At 39.0% G+C, this 25,412-nt stretch overlaps 1 long non-coding RNA gene across 1 annotated transcript; it reads right to left on the bottom strand.

Annotated features, from left to right (window-relative positions):
• Positions 1-5,916: 5,916 nt before the first annotated feature.
• LOC123753600 (uncharacterized) lies at positions 5,917-13,657 on the bottom strand. The gene is made up of 3 exons (XR_006772304.2): positions 12,357-13,657; positions 9,876-9,938; positions 5,917-9,457 (listed from the first exon to the last, which is right to left on the bottom strand). It is a non-coding gene; the product is annotated as an uncharacterized lncRNA (long non-coding RNA).
• Positions 13,658-25,412: the final 11,755 nt, after the last annotated feature.

Genomic DNA, 25,412 nt, shown 5'->3' with positions numbered 1-25,412 from the left:
AATGTTTCTTTCACTGTGGTGGAGGCGGTGGCGTTGCTGTGCTGGTAAAAGAACACCTAAAGGTGAAGGAAATAATGACTGCCAATCCACAAGAAGTTGACATAATAGCACTAGAGATCTGCTATGAGGATGATAAACTAATGATGATAAATGCATATAGTCCACCGCCAAGCAGCACATGGTCAAAGGAGGAGCTAGATAGTAAACGTGAAGGTCTTATAACAATAATGAGAGAGATTATAGCGAGAGCGGATAACGATAGATCACGACTGTTGATAGTCGGTGACTTCAACTTGAAATCCATAGACTGGGAAGCATATGAAGCTAAAACAGAAGATTTTTGGACCTGTAAATTTGTAGACCTCATCCTGGAAACATTCTTGTATCAACATGTTAAACAAGCTACGAGGATGAGGGAAGGGGACGTTCCCTCCATGCTAGATTTGATATTTACCAGGAAGGAGGAAGAGATATTTGACATTCAGTACCTTCCTCCCTTGGGTAAAAGTGACCATGTCTTTTTGGGAATAAAGTATGCAATGCGTTATAAGCTGGAAGAAAATAAGGAGGTTGAAGCAGTTGAAAAACCAGACTTCAGGAGAGGACATTATGGTGACCTTAGAAATTTTTTTAGTGAGTATAATTGGACAGACTTGATGCTAGGCAAGGAAGTGAATGAGATGTATGGCAAGTTTTGTGAAATATATGATAAAGGCACAAAAAAATTTATACCAAAACAGAGATGCAGAACTAGGAAACAGGATTGGTTCAATAGAAATTGCGAGAGGGCTAGAGACCGAAAGACACAAAAATGGAATCAATACAGGAAGAGGCCGAACCCCCAAACATACCAGCGATACAAAGATGCGAGAAACAACTACACGGCAGTGAGGAGAGAGGCAGAAAGAAATTTTGAAAAAGGGATTGCGGACAAATGTAAAACAGAACCAGGTCTATTCTATAAATTCATAAACAACAAATTGCAGGTAAAGGATAATATTCAGAGGTTGAAAATGGGAAATAGATTCACGGAAGATGAAAAGGAAATGTGTGAAACACTAAACGAAAAGTTCCAAAGTGTGTTTGTACAAAATGAAATCTTTAGGGAACCAGATACAATAAGAATTCCAGAGAACAACATAGAACACATAGAGGTGTCTAGAGACGAAGTGGAAAAAATGCTCAAGGAGCTCGGTAAGAACAAAGCAGCTGGCCCAGATGGCGTTTCACCATGGGTTCTGAGAGAATGTGCATCTGAGCTCAGCATTCCACTTCACCTGATCTTTCAGGCATCCCTGTGTAAAGGAATCGTAGCAGACGGGTGGAAACAGGCTAACATAGTTCCAATCTACAAAAGTGGCAGCAGGGAAGACCCCCTCAATTATAGACCTGTATCATTGACAAGTGTAATAGTGAAAGTATTGGAAAAACTAATCAAAACTAAATGGGTAGAACACCTAGAGAGAAATGATATAATATCAGACAGACAGTATGGTTTTCGATCTGGAAGATCCTGTGTATCGAATTTACTCAGTTTCTATGATCGAGCCACAGAGATACTACAGGAAAGAGATGGTTGGGTTGACTGCATCTATCTGGACCTAAAAAAGGCTTTCGACAGAGTTCCACATAAGAGGTTGTTCTGGAAACTGGAAAATATTGGAGGGGTGACAGGTAAGCTTCTATCATGGATGAAAAATTTTCTGACTGATAGAAAAATGAGGGCAGTAATCAGAGGCAATGTATCGGAATGGAGAAATGTCACAAGTGGAGTACCACAGGGTTCAGTTCTTGCACCAGTGATGTTTATTGTGTACATAAATGATCTACCAGTTGGTATACAGAATTATATGAACATGTTTGCTGATGATGCTAAGATAATAGGAAGGATAAGAAATTTAGATGACTGTCATGCCCTTCAAGAAGACCTGGACAAAATAAGTATATGGAGCACCACTTGGCAAATGAAATTTAATGTTAATAAATGTCATGTTATGGAATGTGGAATAGGAGAACATAGACCCCACACAACCTATATATTATGTGAGAAATCTTTAAAGAATTCTGATAAAGAAAGAGATCTAGGAGTGGTTCTAGATAGAAAACTATCACCTGAGGACCACATAAAGAATATTGTGCAAGGAGATTATGCTATGCTTTCTAACTTCAGAATTGCATTTAAATACATGGATGGCGATATACTAAAGAAATTGTTCATGACTTTTGTTAGGCCAAAGCTAGAATATGCAGCTGTTGTGTGGTGCCCATATCTTAAGAAGCACATCAACAAACTGGAAAAGGTGCAAAGACATGCTACTAAGTGGCTCCCAGAACTGAAGGGCAAGAGCTACGAGGAGAGGTTAGAAGCATTAAAAATGCGAAACTAGAAGACAGAAGAAAAAGAGGTGATATGATCACTACATACAAAATAGTAACAGGAATTGATAAAATCGACAGGGAAGACTTCCTGAGACCTGGAATTTCAAGAACAAGAGGTCATAGATTTAAACTAGCTAAACACAGATGCCGAAGAAATATAAGAAAATTCACCTTCGCAAATAGAGTGGTAGACGGTTGGAACAAGTTAAGTGAGAAGGTGGTGGAGGCCAAGACCGTCAGTAGTTTCAAAGCGTTATATGACAAAGAGTGCTGGGAAGACGGGACGCCACGAGCGTAGCTCTCATCCTGTAACTACACTTAGGTAATTACTGTGATGCCCCTGTTACCTAGCAGGTAATAGGGGCATCTAACTCCCTATCTGGGAGTTACAGCTGCTATGGGCTGCTTCCCGGGGGGGGTTGTAATAAAAAGGAGGCCTGGTTGAGGACCGGGCCGCGGGAACGCTAAGCCCAGAAATCATCTCAAGATAACCTCAAGATAGGGGTCATGTAAATCAAATGTGCAGTGGCATGGATTAAGGTCTTGAACTCGCATCCATAACAGCATACTGTGCCTCACAGTATGCATGAGGCACAGTTAACTTATTAACAAGTTAAGCTATTCAAGTTAAGTTTATGTATAACCTACTTAAACATATGTGTGTAATTCTAATTGTCAGGGAGAAGAAGCCTGTACTTAGGCTTATTGAACCCCCCCCCCCAACTCCCCAGTTTGAACTACTAACCTTATCTTGAGGTTATCTTGAGATGATTTCGGGGCTTTAGTGTCCCTGCAGCCCGGTCGTCGACCAGGCCTCCACCCTCAGGAAGCAGCTCGTGACAGCTGACTAACACCCAGGTACCTATTTTACTGCTAGGTAACAGGGGCATAGGGTGAAAGAAACTCTGCCCATTGTTTCTCGCCGGCGCCCAGGATCGAACCCGGGACCACAGGATCACAAGTCAAGCGTGTTGTCCGCTCGGCCGAGCCGGCTCCCCGGGTTCACCTTCCTCAAGATGCAACCCACAACACTTGCCTAACTCCCAGGTACCTATTTACTGTTAAGTGAACAGACCATCAGGTCAAAGAGAACATGCCCAACCATTTTTGTTCCAGTGATTGAACCCGGGATCCTCAATTGGGGGTTAGGAATGTAGACCACTGTACCCATGATAGAACTTCTAACTACATATGTTGATTGTTAGTACTGTACAGAGAACTTCACTATTAACATTTACCATATTTGTGGATGTACACACACTGCACTATAGTAGGCATAACAAATATTAATACTGTACAGATTTGTATTCCTTAACCACAAATGATGTACTGTAGTGTAAACAAAGTTAGTGATACAAACAAGAAGTTATACAACTTCAGACATGCAGTGTTATGTATTGCCCTTCATAAGTGCTCATAGTAATCCACATCCTTACTGTAAATACAGTACAGTACGTGTTTACCTGTCTAACCTTACACATACACAAACTTGCTCTGGATTAAGAGATACTATACACACAATGCAAAAGACACCCTGCTCTTGGCAAACTCGACTAACAATTCAACTACTCTCCAGCATGGTTTGTGGTGAGTCGAGGCAAATTTACAGTGTTACACATAATTGAACGAACATGGTTTATTTATTCAGATTGCTGCCTAGTATGTAATTGCTTTTATCCTGCCGCACATTTCAAACACCCTTTAGGTTTACCTTCAGGGAGCCACACTCACTGTTATAGACTTAAAAAAAAAAAATTATTATTTTCTACCACAAATGTGGCCATACATTTACAATACTAACCAGCATATATACATTTTCTTCTGTCCTCCATGGACAGGGTTAGAGATGTATTAAACATATAGTTCAGGGGTTTATTGAACAATCAACCACAGAAGGTGATTCGGTGCTTTTAAAATGCTGAGCTAACCTACATACTGTACATAAATACATAGATTTACGTATGCCCTACATAAAGTGTTCGATGTGTCTTTTACATAGTGTCATTAATTTGCATTTACAAAGGTGAAATGTAATTCTGATCAGCTTCCATATATACTTTATACACATACATATACATTCACACACACACATATACATATATACATACATATATACACACATGCATTCACATACAGTTGTCTCTTTTACTCTGACAGGGTGAGATAGCTGATAGAGAAACTAGTATGCAATTAAGCATTTAATCACTGAAGGTGATTAAGATGCTTTTACAAGCTCAGGTTATATAGTTACATCACATACATACATTGTATAATTGATACATTACATGGTTAATCTTGAGTATAAGTCCAATATATCATCAAGTGTTCCAGTACTCATGTAGTAATTACACAGTTCAGCATACCTTAGCCCAGGAGGGCAAAAGTCAGTCAATATGGGACATTCTACAATATAATGTTCAAGCGAGTGCATATTTTCTCTTTCACGAAGTTGACACATTGTGTACTCGACATTTGGGTTTTGAGAAAGCTGCCAGATACTGTACGTCTATATCCCAGGTGTATTCTGGCCACTATAACATCACATTGCCGGGTTCTTGTTCTATTAGTCCCATATGTGAATGTCTCCTCACGATATCTATCAATATTTAATGCTACAACTTTCAGGTCTTTGTGAATTTGTTAGGTTGGTCATTAGATATTTGTTTTAAGTATTCTCTTTGTCACTGCTAATGAAACACCCTTTCTAGTACTGGTTTCCTACAAGCTGTCTTTGCAAGCATATCAACAGTGTCATGCCTTGAGATGCCAACATGTGATGGTATCCATAGGAATTTAATTTGAAATCTGTTTTCTTTAGCAGCTAAAACATTCATTCGAATATCACTGACTATTTTCTGGGTGTCACTACTATGTGCGTTCAACGCCGGGAGTGCACTCTGCAAGTCACAGTATATAAGTCCACTGCCTTTGTCTTTTAAAAATTCAGTGGCAAGGTATATGCCTGCAAGTTTGGTTTGAGTTGCACTTGCCCAGTCATTGACGCGCTTCATTGCTGTATGTACGAGAGAAGATTGTTCAAATATATTACTTGCACATCCGGTACATCGTCCACCTTCTTCTACAGAGCCGTCGGTCGTGTATCAGCCATCACTGATACACATTGTTACCCATACTCTGAGTACTTTCAGTGATGCTTTTCAGTGTTAACTGTTTTAATAATGTAGAGTGTACACTATAGACTTAATTCATTTTCAAGTACAGTATATATGCTAATCACAACAGGTGTCTTGTTACTTTGGCTTTGCCAATAAAACTTTAAACTCGCTTACAATCCCAGTAAATTAAGTATTTACAGCAGATTAAATTCTATGTTAGAACAATTTTCCCATATGTGACTGACCCACTGCTGTTACCTTCAGTAAGCATTATATATACATCCTGTATATGCTTATAACAAGGTTAATAAAGAACAAGAACATGATATATCTTTAGCTTAATACTAATAAATTCTACATTTGGTTTTGCTAATATGAAATCTAAGATGGTGTTGGAGTAAAAATACTGCAACTAATTTTATGTGGCACACTGATTTATGCATCAAAGGTTTACAGTTATTTGGGCCATGCCTATAAATGTTTCTGAGGGCTCCCCCACCACCCTCCCCTGACCCCTCAGTAGCTCCTGGAACTATTTTGCTGACATTATTACTTACTAATAGTCAAAATAGTTGTGGAAGTTCTATTTAGCCTCTGAGTCAGAGTCTGGTCATCCCCCTCTTCCCCCACACAATTCACAGGAAGCAACTGACAATTCCCCACCCCACTGGAAAAGCATCTAGAAAGTCAGCAAACTTTACAGACAACTGAAGAGTTCACAAAAAATGAAGCCTCAAAACTGCCAAACAACTCCACAAAGGATTCAAACAAAGCAAGGGATTTACTCAAAACTAGCTTGAAGCTCATTAGTACCAATTGCCACTTGGCCCCTGGATGTCTGGCCCCAGCCCACAGCTGGCTCTCTTGACCAGTCTGTTCTATTGATGTTATGGTGGATGTTTCTTAATGCTCCAGTCCACCAGTCATGGGCAGGCCCCACAGCTTCAAGCTAAGTATCGACCCTCGTCAGTCTTTGTCCTGCAGGGCTCATTTTCTTGTTTTGACTTCCTTCATTTTAGTGTTAGATATATGTGCATGTTTTTAATTCCAGCTTGGTGTGTGGGCCTTGGCTTTTTGTTGTGCATTGGGCTACATGCACTTAGGGATTTCTTCCCCGGGTGCCCATTAGCGCTATCCTTGCACAGTCAGAGTTTGTATATCTCTGGTGTGGCACGGCATCTCGGGCAAACTCCCGAGAGACCAGACCACTGGAGTGGAGAAGCCTCACCTTTGGCTAACCATGGATCTGTGACTCCTCTGTTTGGGTCCTTGGCTGAGGGATTTTATATTGTGCTGGGGTGTACTGGAGTTTGCACGCTTGTTTATACAGAATGACACGGTTGCCATTTGTAACCTGGTTTTGGCAGCATTTGGTGACTGTTCTTTTGGTGAGGTACCTTGGTGTCTGGGGTTCTGCTTGCTTAGTTACCTTCGGGCCCTGGTAATCTCTTCACGGGTCTCTGGCATGGTCTGTTATGGATAAGCCCGTTGAGCCTGCACTCGCCGAGTGCAAGCTTGAAGGTTGTTCATCGTTTTTGCTACCTGACGATCATTCTTTCTGCCTCAACCATGCCGAGTCAGTGACACCTACAACCCCGAGTCATGTGAGGCTTGATCTCACTGGGTCTCTTCACTGATTCAGCTTTGAAACTCAAAGCCTTTAATGCACCTGCCACTTTGCAAGTTAGGTTTGCTCGGGTTAGGCATTCGTGGCATATTTGTTATCTGGATGCTCCAGAGTTGGCCCCTATGGTGTTTAGGGACCCAGAATTGGAGGTGTTGGTGACTGCCATGTGAATTTAATCTGCACCTCCTTTTCCTTCCCCTGTGGGTATGGTTTGCTCTGCCTCTGGTCTTTACCCTCCCCCCCCCCCTTCCCTCTGGTTTCATGCCAAAATGTCTGAGGGTCTCGCCAGTCGGGATAGGGTGTAGGTGGTTCTCTCTCTAGGGTGGTTCCATCCACTTTGATGAAGGAGACAGATGAGCCTTCTGGTTCTGCCCCAGAACCTTTATTGCCAGCTTCCCGGGATGAGGGGTAACCTGATGAGGGGCCCCTTGGGTGCCCTTCAACCCATCACGGACTTTGGTTCCCCTCTGTGGAAGGTCTATGCCTTGGGAAGAATTTTTCTTCTCTCTCATCTATGTACAAATTTAATATTTGGGCTTCTCCCCTCAGGTTAGATTTTAGGCCCCATTCAGCACCTCAGACATCTTATTTCTGAAGGTTTCCATCTTCAATTTGTTTCAGTGTGTTCTGTGGAACTTAGTACCTCCCTGGCCCTTTGACTGTAGGGTTGAGGAGCTTTAGGCTCCTCTTCAGACATGAGCATTTTGCTCTTTTGACCCTGGTAGGCAGTTTGATCATTTGCATCTTTCTCCTTCTTTTCTGACAAAGAATAATTTGGTGACTTCCACAAGGGTCCTTTGGTAACTGATGCTTGGTTGGTTTGGCTGGGGGTGCATCATTTATTTATATACAAGAAGGTACATTGGGATTGTGAGGATACACAGCATTGTAATTACATTATTGTAAAGCCACTAGTACGCACAGCGTTTTGGGCAGGTCCTTAATCTAAGAAAATTTTAAGTAGGTAAATAGTAGCAAAATTTATAATAATGATAACAGGTACATTGCAAGAAAAAAATGAGAGAAATTTGTAGGTATATTAAAGCACATAGGTAGCTCAGATTGATTGCATTGACAGCTTGAATGGTAGTTTAAAAAAATTAATAAGCACAATACAGCATATAGCTACCACATAAAAGAAGACATCAATGATCACAATGGTAAAGTAGTTTGGATTAAGTACATAAAGATTTGGAGATTGGGTAACACTAGATGTGTTAGGAAAGTGTACAGTGTAGGAAACTATGAAGATGAAATACGGTACTTTTTGTTTTTGTTTTTGAATGAGGCAAAAGTTTGACAGCTTTTCAATTCATTAGGGAGTGAGTTCCATAGACTAGGTCCCTTTATTTGCATAGTGTGTTTACACAGATTAAGTTTGACCCTGGGGATATCAAAGAGATATTTATTTCATTTGTTGTGTTTATTTCAATCATTTGTTGTGTTCAGCAATATCTTTGCCACTACTTGCAGGGCACCAGTTCTGCCTTGGTAGATGCCTTATTGACTGACCCAGTTTCAAGACTGGTATTTCCCAGGTCATCCAGAGTGCCATTAAATCTAGCCAGCATGCAGTTTACCCTCGAGATCATGATGTTCACAAATACACTGCTTGGATGCATCTTCTGCAACATGTCTTGGAGCTGATATTCAAGTTCGAGGGTTTTGGCATTCTATGAGGGCTCTAGCAGTCTGGTATTTAGTCAATATTCAGGATCTTGGTCAGTTATATTTTACTTTGGCCCATATCTCCCGGTCTGGGTTCTCTTCTTCGTCCTAGTGCCTGCTTAGAAGTGAGGAATCTCTCCTCCCTGGTAAATTCCATTTTTGTTCTTTGTGGTTAGTTAGCTTAGGAAGCCACTGTGGAAGGCTCCACCAGAGACCCAGCATTGAATGTAAAACAATTAAAACAACTCTTTCTTGTATAGCCTTGGTAGCTCCCTGATTCTTGCCTCTCCCTGCAGGCTTGTCGGTAGGCAAGACTGCCTGGTCAGGGCAGCGGGCTACAGGCTTGGGGGCTGGGCCGCCTGGTGGTGATGATCAGCTCTAAGGCGTATTGAGCTAGTTTGAGTGAATTCCTGTTCTGTGTGAATAATTTTCAGAATTGTTTTGCAATTGTGAGGCCTCATTTTCGCCGAACCATCCAGTTGTCTGTAAAGCTTTGCTCGGCTTTCTGCATACCTTTCCCAGTGGGGTGGTGAATTGTCTCCCAGTCCTTGCACCTCTGTAGTGGGGCCAGAATCTGGCTCTTGTAGGCCAAACAGAACTTCTGCAACTGATGTGACTATTTGTCTGGAGTAGTCTCGGCAAGATACTTTCAGGCAGCCACTGGGCTCTTCAAGAAAGAGGCATTTCATTATATTCAACACTGGGTTTATGAAATACAGTATCTAAAATAATGAATGCTGTTGATTAAACTACAAGATCAGGCACAATCTTTCTCAGAGCAACTGCATTTTCTGTTTGCATGTTCCTTAGGAGAACAGTGATATTGGTTAATAATTTAATAATAAAGACTTGTTTGCTTGAGCACCCAATTTTTGTTTTTTGTATTAAATCTTACAAGTGCTCAACCACTGTGTAGTAAATAACCATACAAAACAAAAATTACATTTTTATATTCGAAATACACTTTGGATGCACTTAGACGAAAAAGATACACTTTCAACAAGGAAATATAATTCTAAACAGACACAAGTAACTGGCTAAACAATTGTGGTACTATATAAAATAGGCTCTTTCCACAAACTTACCAGCATCATCCAGCTCATCCCATCTTTAGCGGTCTATGGCAATCCGTCAAGTCATTCCAGAACCTGATGTAAGAAAAACATATATCAGCCAAATATTTGTCATTAATCTTAAAAGCTCTGAATGTCAGTACAACATTTAAACTGAGTCCTTTCCTTTTTGGAGAGCTAATGTAGATGATATAAATAGGGACTAGTAGGAACTTGCACTGGAAGGAATAACAGTACTAGTACTATAGTTCTATTCAATACAGACTGAAATCTAACAGCAAGTATGGCATACCTATTACCAATGACCGTTTCTGGCCGAAACGCTGCGCGTACTAGTGGTTTTACAAGAATGTAATTACTATGTTATGTATCCTCACAATCCCAATGTACCTTCTTGTATATATACAGTATAAATAAATAAATAAATAAATGACAAAAAATTGGTTCCAGAGGCAACAACCTTATGACTGAGTACTAAGATGCTCTTCTTATCCAAAAATTATCTAACACCACAGAGATTACAAGTGTGAAAATTGCAATCTGCATATCACTGATATAACAAACACTTTGTCTATCGAATGACAATGAAGGAATTAGAGTAAACACCCAGATTTGCTAACCACACTGACATGCGGTAAACTAGCATTGCCAAAATTTCCAAACTGCAACCCTTTGAGATTAAGGTAATCAAATCATGTATTTCAGTAGATGAACATTTTCTATCAGATGATCATGTCAAGCTTTGCAATATCCATGTTCACAATTAAAATGCATACTTGGTATCATTATTAATAATTTGTATTAATATGTATCAATAATTTGCATACAATATATATATATATATTTTAAGCACATGAGCATCCCAATAATAAGGCTAACCACTTCCAAACAATAAACAATACCATTTCAAGAAAAAAAAAGAGCCTTGAATACAGTATAACAAAGAAGCTAACTTCACCAACAACCACTTAAGTTGGCCAATCAGAAATATTCAATTGTAACAATAATAGAGCAGTCAAGAAGATTATATATACACAAATCATGGTCATTGGTATTGAATGCAAGCGAGGCTCAAAAAAGTCAACAGTGACATTTTTCTGAATAAGTATTCATTACCAAATTATTACACACTTTATACAGGCGAGGAGCCACAATAACGTGGCTGAAGTATGTTGACCGTCGTCGTCCCTTCACTTTCTAGTGTGTGGATTAGTCAACATACTTTATAGTTTCAGTTGAATGAAGAATAGATATATAGATATCATATAGATCTTCATATAGACTGAATACACACCAAAATGTTACTTAGTTCTCAAAAAAATAAGAGTATCACATTCCATACAGAAAAAAAAACATAAGATTATACTCAAGCTGATAACTTTATGTGTTCTCAGAATTGAGTGAAGATCTCTTATCAAGTTTTAATTTCTCATTGAGGAAAATATATGTGATCTAGCTGTAATATGGCCAACAGCCCCACAGAGGTTATCCATGGAGTAAAGTGTTCAGAGCAACAATGTACAGCTCAAGCATGATAGCCCTTTGCCTATTTTCTTTGTAGGTAAACTCCACATGACAGACATCCCAATGAACTGTGGGTGTGTCTGCTCAATTTGGATTTAGGCAGGGAGCTAGTCTTATTTCATATCACAATTTATAGATGTAGTTGTTAGCAGGAATATAATTCACAGATGGGGCATGACAGTTTAATATGAAGAAAAGGTTCACAGATGGGGCATGACAGTTTAATATGAAGAAAAAGGTTCACAGATGGGGCATGACAGTTTAATATGAAGAAAAAGGTTCACAGATGGGGCATGACAGTTTAATATGAAGAAAAAGGTTCACAGATGGGGCATGACAGTTTAATATGAAGAAAAAGGTTCACAGATGGGGCATGACAGTTTAATATGAAGAAAAAGGTTCACAGATGGGGCATGACAGTTTAATATGAAGAAAAAGGTTCACAGATGGGGCATGACAGTTTAATATGAAGAAAAAGGTTCACATGTGGGGCATGACAGTTTAATATGAAGAAAAAGGTTCACAGATGGGGCATGACAGTTTAATATGAAGAAAAAGGTTCACAGATAATACATAGAGTTTCATGTCACACATAGAATATGAAAATACGATGACGTTTTGGTCTAGAAACATTGATAATGGTAATTATAATTACCATTATCAAGGTAATTATAATCCTTGATAATGGTAACTATAATTACCATTATGAAGGACTTGATAATGGTCCCGCATGAACTGAAACGTTGTCGTTTGTTCATATACTGTGTGGTTTGATATCGTATCTTCAGCCTGTTGTGAAAGACCGTTATTGTGACTCCTCGTCTGCAATACACATAATTATTTATTACTGCCGAATTCAATGTATATGGTGTGGGAGGGGTTCTCTATTTTAAGAAGTATACATATAAAACTAATCAGAGCGAGAGACGTGTCTCTGTCTCACTGAAATACTCTCTTAGAATTACTTACTGCTCTGAGCCCTCTCGAGGTCTTCACAGGTCTTTACTCTGGTTTACATGACTTGTTGTACTAGCTACACGACTTGGTGCCTTGTTTGATAATTACTTACTAGCCACAATTACAAAAGGATTTCCGGAGTTCCAGTGGGCTACAGGATGAAATTGAAATATCTGAAATCGATGTGCATGCATAAAACATAAATATCTCATACACATAGTTATTGATATATGTGTGTGGTGGAATTATCACGTCCGCTACACTTAGCGGCACTTGGAAGAATCTTCACTCCTGTCCCTTTGAGATGTATTTCTTTCTTGTCTTAATAAACATACTTGAACTTGATCTTCACTCAGTGCTGGATACAGGTTAATTAAAATATTTTCAGTTTCTCAGATTCCACCGCCACCTGTGATTGCAAGCAATTGTAATTGAGTTACTTTCATGGACAGGCAATGACACAAGACCATGTTTAAACAAAATCAATGGTATGCATTTGCATGTTTCACTCCCAAACACAAGACATTCACTTATCCTCACGGTGGTCACAAGTGGCTGACTACTGCAGTAATTAGCATCTTCACTGCCCAATGTTCTTGTACCACAAGCAGAAGGAAATTAATGATGCAATGATATAGGTTCCGTACACTTCATTACTGTCAGATGGTTGAAAGGTATGACGTACACAATTGGGGGGTTCATGTATTAACGTTCGTGGTAGTGGACCCCATACTCATCCTGCGGGTGGTAGTGGACGCCATACTCATCCTGTGGGTGGTATTTGACCCCATACCCATCCTGTGGGCTGTAGTGGGGGGGGGGGGCATACCCATCCAACTGTTAATAGTGGACCCCATAAACATCCTACAGGTGGTAGTGGACCCATACCTATCTTACGGGTGGTAGTGGACCCCCATACACATCAAGTGACTAGTTGTGGACCCTATATACATCGTGAAGATACACTGGCAGTGTTGATGGTAGCAATGTTGAGTGTACAGGTTCCCAAGTAGGAAGACTTGAGAGGCATCAACATCCGAGGCTGGTGTCACGTGACAGACAGACGACTCTTAACACATCTGACAATCCTCTTGCCTAGCTGTTGAGGATTCTAAGGATCATCGTGGATATGTTCAAGAGGAAACTAGATTTATTCCTCCAAGGAGTGCCGGACCAACCGGACTGTGGTGGATATGTGGGCCTGCGGGCCGCTCCAAGCAACAGCCTAGTGGACCAAACTCTGACAAGTCAAGCGTGGCCTCGGGTCGGGCTTGGGGAGTAGAACTCCCAGAACCCCATCAACCAGGTTAATCAACCAGATAAAGTTTCCAGCGGTCTGGTCTCTGACCAGGCCTCCTGGTTGCTGGTCTGATCAATCAGGCTGTTTGATGCGGCTGTTGACAGACAGATGTACGAATCAAAGCGAGGTTAATCGTGTATCTTTTGAAGGTGGAAATAGAGTTCTCTTATATTTAAACACTGCGAGAGGTCCTCCAACATCCCCCCCCCCCTGCATGTGTAAGAGAAGCATCATGTGTAAGAGAAGCATATTGAAAAGTCTTGGGCCTTTGATGTTGATGGTGCTCTCTGAGCATGGTTACTGGACCTCTGTTTTTCAGTGGGGCTATTTTGCACAACCTGCCATGCCTTCTGATCTCATGTGGTGTTATTTCTGTGTGCGTGGTCTCATGTGGTGTTATTTCTGTGTGGTCGGTCTCATGTGGTGTTATTTCTGTGTGCGTGGTCTCATGTGGTGTTATTTCTGTGTGGTCGGTCTCATGTGGTGTTACTTGTGTGCATAATTGGAATCACCTAATATTTTGCAAGTGTAAATTATTATACATTTCTCCCCCCTAGGGAATACAGACTTAACATTTTTATGTTGTCCCAATAAATCAAATGTTTTAATCAGTGGATTCTAGCAGTAAAAGAACTTTGCACACTCAGCAGGTCAGCAATTTCTCTAGATTTGAATGTGGGTGTTGTGCAACAACAATCCTCTCTGGAGAGCACTAATGTCTTAAAAAGTATCATCGTGGACATGGTATCTCTTGCGTGGAGGTTCTTGTTATTCAATGTCAGTTTTCTTGCATCTGTGATCAGTAATTCCATCTATCATCATAATATCATGCAAGAGGAGCCACACATGTATGGTTCATCCAACAAAATCAGCAGACTTCTAGATGTTACTACTGCTCTGCTTAGATTGATTCATGAAGATTAAGCCACCCAAAAGGTGGGACGGGCATGAATAGCCCGTAAGTGGTGGCCCTGTTGAGCCATTACGAGTATTAATATTAAGTATTAGTATTAAGTATTGCCAACATACAAGGACTGAAAACAAGAACAAACAACAAAGTACAGTTCATAAATGGCCTCCTCACGGAGTCAAATGCAGTATTTGGAGCTTTCACAGAAACCCATGCAGGGGAATTGTTGGACAGTGAGATGTGGATTCCAGGATATAACCTATACAGGTGTGATAGGAAAATTAGGTCACATGAAGGAGTGGGTCTGTATATTAGGGAAGACCTTGTATGCTCGGAGCTCCTAAACGTTACAAATGAGGTGGTAGAGGTACTGGGATTAAAAATAGAGAAAATAAATTTAGTGATTATACTAATATACAAACCGCCAGATGCAACGGCTGAGGAATTCACAGAACAGATAAGCAAAATAGAGAATAGCCTTGATAATTTGGAGAACCCGATACCTGATATTATCTTCCTAGGTGACTTCAACTTGCCTAGTCTCAGGTGGAAAATAGCAAACAATAATATTATACCAGGAAATCTATCAGGACCTAACCAACCACAGATTAGAGAACTACTTAGATTCTGTGACAAATTTTCACTCAATCAGCAGATATCGGAGCCAACGAGAAATGAAAATATTCTAGATCTGGTCTTTACGAACAATGAAGACATTATCAGAGACATTACGATATCAGATACCACATATTCAGATCACAAGCTCATTGAAGTGCAAACGACCATCAATACTCAGAATCTATGTTTCGACAGCGCCATCTATGTTTTGACAGCAGTACTACTAATGTTCCCACGTTATATGATGATCGCTATACGGGTGTTACGGTCTCTCTCTCTCAAGAGAGAGAGAGATTGAAAGAGAGAGATTGAAAGAGAGAGATTGAAAGAGAGAGATTAAAAGAGAGAGATTGAAAGAGAGAGATTGAAAGAGAGAGATTGAAAGAGAGATTGAAAGAGAGAGAGAGAGAGAGAGAGATATTGAGAATTTGATATAATATTTTCATATAATATTTTTTGGGTGTGGTCCTCACTTTTTCTAACATGTATTGAAGCAGCACATTATACATCAGTTTGGGGTTTGGTCGTACTAGGGTGTTGCCATGTGGTGGTACAATGCTACTTATATGTGGCTAAAGAAGCACAAACAAATCTTGTCATGTTGGATACATCTGATGATGTTGTGTCAAAGTTTCAAAATATTTAGAACATTATGATAAATCAGGGGCATGCTACTTTAAGAAATGGAGTTTTGTCCTACATTGTTTGTGTTTTTAATATTTGGTATGAATTGTATTAATTGGTTTGATATATTAGTGATACCAGTGCATTATATATTTCTTGTTTTATATTTTTATTATATAAATTTAAGTAAATTAAAGAACATTCAAGTGGTATGTTGTGATTTTGTAAAGGATGGGTGATTTTTTGAAATGATGTATTTCTTTGTTCTGCTGTAATTTAACACAATTCAAGTAGATTTTCCTATCATCTTTTGTTATTATACACTTTAGAATAGTCATTTAATATAAATCCTAATTAGTTAGGATAAATAAGAAAATATTAATGATGAATCAGGGAGGGCAGGTCGGGTTGTCCTTCATGTATGCGTGTACAGTTGTAACTAATATTGACTTCATATTGAAGTCAAGACATGCCATAATGACTTTAACTATATTCATGGTATATCTGAGAAATAAACTCAGGCAATTGAAATATGGTAATATGGATGTTATGGAATTCCAGAGTGTAATTCTTTCATGAAATGCAACCACCTACATTCCAAATTACATTTGTCATAAATGATGGATTATGTAATGTTTACGGTTGAATTGGCAAAGCTAAATCAGATGTAAACACTTTACGTGCATGACGTGTAGTTACCCTCTAATTTGTTGTGTAAACTTATGATTTGGATTGGTAATTTTCTTTATTTTTGTACATAGTATACATATATATATATTTTTGACTTGTAAATACTGTATTGTACTACTCTAAATTTGTTATTATTAGATAAGAAAGTGCATACGTTTAGGATTTGCATTTTCATTCGCCAGTGATTTATATTTAAAATTTTGTAATTGTGGAAATTTTGGCTTACACACTTCATGTGGATCTTATTTTTGAAGGGTTTAGCAAGCCAAAATTTTAAATAGTCGAGCATCTCGTTAATCGCACGGTGTCTCAGCATTGTTGCACATTCCATTATTATAAGAGTGTTTGCTTTGTTTTTGTGTTAATTTCTGTGTTCTCAGGACTAGCTTTTTGCTCTGATGCAATGTTACTGAAGAAGACTTTAATAAGGATCATATTTGGTTGCTAAGTTGCATCCATTGTCAACAGCACAATTTTTTTTTTTTTGTTGTTGAATGTATAATGAGCCCTTGTTATTTTTTGGTGCCTTGTTTTAATGTAAACAGTCACATATTTAATATTACATGTCAAAGCAATTCAGTCAGTAAATTAAGTTTGTAGTCTACAGACTAGACATTTTTGGTACTAAAATAAGGAAAAGTGCATAGATTAATGGCACCAGGTTATTGGGGAGGGAGGGGGGGAGGGAGGGAGTGTTATGCAGACAATGAGTCACAATAATGTGGCGGAAAAGTTGATACCTAACCCACAAATCTGAAAATGAAGTAACAAAGACATTTCAGTCTGTCCTGAACCATTATCAAGTGTCCATAATGGACCGAAATATTATTACTTCCTATATTTTCAGATGTGTGGTTTGGGTATCAAGAAGTATTACATTATGATTTTGTAATGGTCATTTAATGATGTAAAGTGATTGTTAAAATTTGCATTTAATTTTCTGTATGTAACAGGTACCTAACATAGGAAACATTTTAGCATGTTTGATTACTTCTCTGATAAACAGTTATCATTTAGAATGGTTAAAAGTGGTAAGGGAAACAATGTTTAAAAGCATTGATATGAGGCATCTTAAATCTGAGCATGGTTTAGTCTGTGTAGGTTTAGTGTGTGTGTACAGGTCTAGATCATGTATAGGCTTAGTGTGTATAGGTTTACACACTTAGCCTTGTCGGAGCTCCACACTAAAAAGAAATTACATCATCTGTGAAGCGTGACAGGATTAAATGGGATATTGTGTACTGTATACAAAAGCTATAAGCTGCTGATCAGAGAACAGTTGTAGCAATAGTTGTTGTATTAACAGTAGTGGCAGAAACTGAAGTGTATTGTGGTGGTCTTTGCAGCCACAAGGCAGGGAGGTGACATATACCACTTGCTAAACACTTGACCATGCATTATTGCATTCTCGATGCAACTTCATCAAAGCTCTTGCCATTAAAACTGGTTTTATATTAACAATTTATGAAACCCAAATTAAACTGCTTCACTGCAAATGAACAGTTTTATTTGTATGGAAGTTCTGAAATGTTTCCAATAGATACCAATGAATGATACTTTCTGAAATATTCATCACTGATCATCAAAAAGAATACTTAGGCAATTTACTAACACCTTGTTTTTTAATCTTTAACAAGTTTAAAAAGTTAAATATATTTGTCTGGAATAATTTAGCTTTATTATCTGTGATAAATCTGCCTCTGTTACAAATGCACATTCACATCATCCTGTAAACAGAGAATTGGAGCAGTCAGTATCAGAGCAAGCCTGTATGCAGTTCACCTTTCCAAGTAGCTACTATTGCTAAATTTTTGTAAATTCCATTTTTAATGTCTGTTGATTTTGAGTTAAGATTGTTTCAACAAGAGACTGTTTAGAAGTTGGTGGATTTCATAGAGTTGCTTGACTGTAGGAAGAGGGAATAGCAGGAAGCAAGCAACTTGTCAATACACATGTACTTTTAAAGTGAGTGTTATATATTTTAGTTGCACACTCAAGACTATGAAGGGTAAGTTCTTAGGTTGCAAGGTCTTTTATTTTCAGATGAGTAATAAACATATCAGGAATTTTATTTATCGTGTAAATTTGCTGTGTCCGCCATTGTCTTTCAATAATAGAATTTAGTCGAAACGAAACAAAGGACACTGCATATCAGCATTCGCTTCGTAAATTTTTGTTGATATTGTTTTCGAGGATGAACATTATTTTAAAAAATAATAATTTGTTATGTCTAGATACTGTAGAGAAGGAATGAAGACATTCTTTGTAGTCAGTGGTTGCTGTTGCTTTCTCAACGTTCACTCTTTTTGTCTGTTCCAGATTCCCAGCTTAAAATGTGTACAAAGTATACTGTGAAAATAGTCATTGTAAATATATAGATTGGTTTGGAATTAAGTATATTAAATAGTGTTGTCATCTGCAGTGTTACAGTATTCTTTGGTTATTGTTCCAAAATTATCCTAGCGAGACAGGGAAGTAACACAAGTTCAGAGTTACCTGGTTGATGGGGTTCTGGGAGTTCTTCTACTCCCCAAGCCCGGCCCGAGGCCAGACTTGACTTGTGAGAGTTTGGTCCACCAGGCTGTTGCTTGGAGCGGCCCGCAGGCCCACATACCTACCACAGCCCGGTTGGTCCGGCACTTCTTGAAGGAAACAATCTAGTTTCGTTTTGAAGATGTCCACGGTTGTTCCTGTAATATTTATGATGCTCGCTGGTAGGACGTTGAACAACCGTGGACCTCTGATACACACACACAGATATACAAGGGGACACAGGTGGAAACTGAGTGCCCAAATGAGCCACAGAGATATTAGAAAGAACTTTTTTTTAGTGTCAAGAGTGGTTGACAAATGGAATGCATTAGGAAGTGATGTGGTGGAGGCTGACTCCATACAGTTTCAAGTGTATATATGATAGAGCCCAATAGGCTCAGGAATCAGTACACCTGTTGATTGACGGTTGAGAGGTGGGACCAAAAAACCAGAGCTCAACCCCCGCAAACACAACTAGATGAGTACACACTGATACTCTGATAGAGTACAGTATTTGTTTTAGCCATGAATTCGTTTAAGATCATTTCCGATGGAATTTTTGGTACAATTAGTCTCGGCACTGGAGTAGTTGTGGTTTAGTTTAGTTCATTTATTATGCACCCCATACCCATCTTGTGGGCGGACCTTAGTCATTGGCATATGTCAAAACGATTCTTTTGTTTATCCCTTCACCAGGAAGTGATAGAGGGCGGAAAGGGGATTAGAGGGTGTATGGGTGGGGATAAGAAGGTGTCGTGGGTTCAAGTTCAAGTATGTTTATTGAGATAAGCAATAAATACATCTCGAAGGGATAGAGTAGCTTAGGCTATTTCTACCCCCCTCTACAAGTCCCTCAAGGGGCGCACAAATTCAGTGAGTACAAATAGACATATAACAGTACAAGAATCCCATTTAACATTGCATACAGCAAGTACAGCATATAATTGTTACATTCTTGGGGCAAAATTCTTGTAGCTCCTAAGTATACCGTCTATTATACCATTATCACACATCCAAACAATTTGATGTGGTACTGTACACTATTTATTTCCTTATTTCTATATTTTTCAATAAGGTGACACTCTAATACATAATGTTCTAAGGTGTGGGCGTACGGCATACTACATAATTTACACTCCTTATCTTTTTCACTGACATCAACACCGTATTGCCAGATATATTTATATCCTAATCGTAATCTCATGTAAATTGAATCCTTCCAAGTAGACTTTCCTTTACCATAAGTGAAGGACGAATTTGTATTTATTATTGAATAATTCTTAAGTGTGTTACTACTGTCCACCATTGCCATTCTCTTTATCATTTCTTCACCCTCCTGAATCACCTTGAGTCTTGTTTTTATTTGTTTCAAGGTTAACTGACATACATCATCAAGAGTTTTTTCAGTGGCTCTCTTCGCTATGTCATCAACTACCTCATTCAACAGTATTCCCACATGTGAAGGGATCCACATGAATCTTACTTTATACCCAGTCTTTATCCCCGACCCCCCAATAGGTTAGGCAAAATTCCTTTCCCCCGTTCCATCCCAAATCCGTATCCTGATCCCTTCAGAGTGCTATATAGTCGTAATGGCTTCGCGCTTTACCTTGATAGTTCCCCCACCCCCCTGAATAATATTACGAGAGCAGTATTTACGGGCTATTCATGCCCGTGCCACCTCTTGGGTGGCTTAATCTTCATCAATCGAGAGCAGTACGTCCTAACCAGACGTTATATGATGATATCCTGAACAGTTGATAAATAAAAGTAATTGCGGAACTCCAGTTATCTAATACTTATCATAAATGGTATAAAACCTTATCATAAGCCAAAGGATTTGTAGATCAGTGTTTAAAGGGAATTCGGAAGTAATAATAACACAGCTGATGCCATATCTCGGCAAAAGAGAACACTATCAACTGGCAGGTCAACAGTGGCCATAAGATACAGCTTACGCCATCTGTTGACATCAAATTACACCTATAACAAATTACCCTGCAAAATACAACTAACGCCATCTCTATTTTTTCCAACGCACTATAAATAGCCAAACAGCAACCCATAAGGCGGGTTGTTGTGCTCGGGTAGGAGGTTCCAAGCTCCGCCCCAAAATGGTATGGGGTGCATAATAAATGGCATATCATTGGTAGATATTCTTTGTTGACATTCACACAACAGCCAATCACAGGAAGGGATCAGCTAAAGGCTCCATCCACTTAATAAATCATATTTATTCAGCACACCATCCTTGCTTATGATATTCTGCTTCAACTTTAATCTACCTAAAAAGTGAAATGTTAAGTATTTAACAGTATTAATATAGTGATAATTAAATACTGCAGGATGTAACGAGTGTTACAGAAACATGGGCTGGCTACCTAACTTGTGACGTCATCAGTGGGGATTGCCTCGCACACATAATATCGGCGATACAATGCCTCCGCCCTCTTATTGGTCTACATTATTCAGTTAGATGGAAATTTCTGTCTTGTATAAAACAGAAATTGTTATTCTTTTGTACAACAACAAGGTTATTGAGCAAAAGGACGTATTTCTTATTTTGCATTTTATTCATATAAGCGTTGGCATTTCCCGCAACAGCCAATCACAGGAAGGTATTTGTTGGAAACTCTGCCTTCAACAAGTTGATTCCTAATGAACTCTAACAATAAATTCGTTTAATAAACGAGTATTTAGGGTCAAGCTACAGATGAACATTATAGGATAACGGTGTTTTAGCTTGCAGCTTCGTTAGACAGAATCCCTGGTCTTAATTTTAAAAATAAAGAACTAGAAAGCGTATTTTATTGCTAACTTTTCGAGAAATAAATCCGTCTCATATTTGGGAACATTTATGCATCGATTTTTTGGCTTAAGTTCTTATCATAATCCCTTTTGCAATCTCAACACCATCTGGCTCGTATCTTGTAACTATCTTCGTTACTTAGCCTCAAAACCTTACATTTGTCTTACATATCCTCAACAGTAGATAAAGAAAAGTAATTGCAGAATTCTAGTTACCTAATACCAGCATGGTATAAAACCTTATTATAGGCTACCTGAAGTGTTTAAAGTAATAATAATACATTATTATTAATGTAATAATATTATTAAAATAATAATAATACAGCTGATGCCATCTGTCGGCAGAAGAGAACACTATCAACTAAATACAACTAACGCCATCTGTTGCTTTTCCAACGCACTATAAATAGCCAAACAGCAACCCATAAGGCGGGTTGTTGTGCTCGGGTAGGAGGTTCCAAGCTCCGCCCACAAGATCTGGGTATGGGGTGCATAATAAATAAAATGGTGGCATATCATTGGTAGAAACTCTTTGTTGACATTTACACAACAGCCAATCACAGGAAGGGATCAGCTATAGGTGCCATCCACTTAGTAAATCATCTTAGTTCAGCCCACCAGTCATGCTTATGGAATTCTGCTTTAACTTTAATTTACCCAAAAAAAGTGAAGTGTTAATTATTTAAAGTGTTAATAAAGTGATAATTAAATATTGCAGGATATAACAGATGTTATATAAAAATGGGCTGGCTACCTAACTTGTGACGTTATTATTGGGGGTTGCCTTGACACAAATAATGATACACTGCTCTGCCCTCTTATTCCAGTAAATTATTCAGTTAGATGGAGATTTCTGTCAGGTGCAAAACAGAAATTGTTGTTCTTTTTCACAACACCCTTGTTGTTGTGCACAAGGACCTATTTCTTAGTTTAAATTTTATTCATAAAAGAGTGTTGGTATTCCCCGCAACAGCCAATCACAGGAAGGTATTTCTGGAAGCTCGGCCTCCTTATGGACTCAGCACATCGCTCTAGCTCATGGCTCGCTGTTTCATCTCTTGTATATATTCGAACCCCAGTTGGAAACAGACCCAACTATAGGATGGGTCAGTAGTATCGCGCTTCCAACTTTCGCCCAAGTTGGAAAAGACGAACGCTGAAAGAATATTGTTGAAAACATCTTGATAACTGATTAAACCAAAATTATTTATTAGTCAGAAGAAAGACAGAAACGTGATCTATATGTAAAACCTCTACCAGACAAATATTTTAAGTAAAACCGAAGATATTTGTAGTTGTATAAAAGTGGCAGTTTTCATCGCTCGTCAAACTCGAAAACCGCAGCATTCATCTCAGAACCATGCCTATTTCACGCAGATTCCTTAATAAACGTAAGAGTTTTATATGTCACAAGAAAGACAGATATATAAGCTTCGTTCTAAATACCTTACCATGGGCATATTTAAATTTAAAGCGAAGATACGTGTACTTTTATAATAGCCGAGCTCCGACTCCGGACTGTAGCGAGTAGATTATCCCAATAATATACTCGCTCCAAATGCATTGTTAATATTCCTGTCAACCTTTGGAGATGAATGAGGTGAGGCGTTGCCTGGGCAACACGGTGAGGTGTTGCCCGAGCATATAAGCAGCGGTGTAGCGAACATTGGCCAGTCTACTTTCAAGTGTGGTCTAGAGCAGACACTTGCGAGATACTGTACCGACGCTCAGTGCGCTCAACTCACACCAAAGTATCACCTGCGTACTTCTGTATATTCGACCAAATATATATATAGTATCTTAGTGTCTGTGTTTGAAATGGCGGGGTCACTGGCCGTTAACAGTCCCCGCCGAAGTAGTTTCCCGACCAGGAACAAGGAGCCCTACAGTTGCGGGTATATTATTGGGATAATCTACTCGCTACAGGCTTTAGGGATAGGGATGATCATAGCTTTTTTCCATTTACTGGGAATACTGCCCTCTTTATAACTAATATTAAAGAGGTCTAAAAGTGGGTTTTTCGTCATAATGGCAAGTTCATTAAGTATTTCATAAGTTACTCCATCCTCCCCAGATGCGGTAGATTTCCCAACTTTAATCGCCGTTATTAGTTCTTCTCTGGTAATACCAGTGCAAGTGACATCACCACTGTTACCTGCTATAAGTATAAAATCCTTTCTTAGATCTTTCCAAGAATCTAATGACTCTCTCTCGTTATAGCGGGTAATGAACTAAGTTTGGCAGCTTCCGCCCATTTATTTACAAGACCATTTGCAATTCCTTGCTGGTCTGGATGTGCAACAAAATTGTGCTTTTTACCCCTTATTTTATTTACGTCTTGCCAGATTTCCTTCAAGTTTCTGTTACTCCCAACTTTCTCTGCAAATTCCTGCCAATACTTGCTCCTAATTTCCTTTCTCTTCTCCCCACACAGCCTAGTCAAGATTGAAAGAAGTGAAAAAATCATCCCATTTTGTTGCAACTGTCGAGGCAGCCACAATGCTGGTTCCTCTCTATGCCCCATGAAGCCTCATCTGAAAGAGACTAGAACGGGTCCTACAAGCAGGATAGTTGTATCCTCGCAGCAAGGAAAGCATTCTTCCCTTCCTCAGTCCTACCATTCCTATTCCAATCCCTGTGAGCTCTCCTCACTGTTAATGTCCACCCCTTAAGCATCTTGTCATGTGTATAATTTTCTTTTCTGGGGGGATGCCTTTTTATACTAGATGGTTTCCGGTTCAATGTTGCATTAAATACATCTATCTCCTTAATTAAATCTTCATAAAATGCTTCTGCCGAAACCGGCTTATAAGTATCATACCAAGACTTAATATGGCCAACAAGACCCCTTAATTCTCCCTCATTAAACTTTAACCTTTTCCTCTGAAGGCAGGCATGCTTTTTATCTAGTTTAAGCTGTATTTGTAATGCAAAATGATCACTTAGAATTTCATCCACAGTAAGACAATTCCCATCTATGCCCTCAGCATTTATTAAACAAGCATAATCTAATCTCCCTCCCCTCAAATGAGTAGGAGAGGGCTCGTTCAGCAGTTGAACATCTTCATGTTCCTGCAAAAACTGGTACCATCTGCAACCATTCCTATTTGCTTTACCCCTTGAACCTAAAGCTGGATGTCTGGCATTAAAATCCCATACCACGAGTGTATCTTCAGAAAAGAAGGAATCTGGCAAGTATCGTAAATCAAGGGAGCTATCAGAGATGTATAGATTAATGAAATTTAACTCTCGGTCCTTTAATTGTATCCGCAAGTTAATACTTTCAATACCTCTATATCTCTGAGGGATTCCAGTTATCTCGGCAGGTATGGTACTTTTGACATAACATGAGACCCCCCTAGTTCCTCCATCAGCATATAAGTGAAAGCCTCTATAGCCATTTAGCCTCAGTATGCTACCATCCCTATCCCCAGTTTCCTGGAGTGCTACTATGTCAATATCCTCTCTAAGAGTATAATAGTGTACATCCACCGCTCTAGTTTTTAATCCATTAATGTTCCAAGATAATATTCTCAATTTACTTTCATCCATGATTAATAATAAAATTACCTTTGCCCTGTCCGTC

Source organism: Procambarus clarkii, chromosome 92 (assembly GCF_040958095.1).
Source record: "Procambarus clarkii isolate CNS0578487 chromosome 92, FALCON_Pclarkii_2.0, whole genome shotgun sequence".
Taxonomy (NCBI): domain Eukaryota; kingdom Metazoa; phylum Arthropoda; class Malacostraca; order Decapoda; family Cambaridae; genus Procambarus; species Procambarus clarkii.
This window is presented reverse-complemented; position numbering and strand designations above follow the sequence as displayed.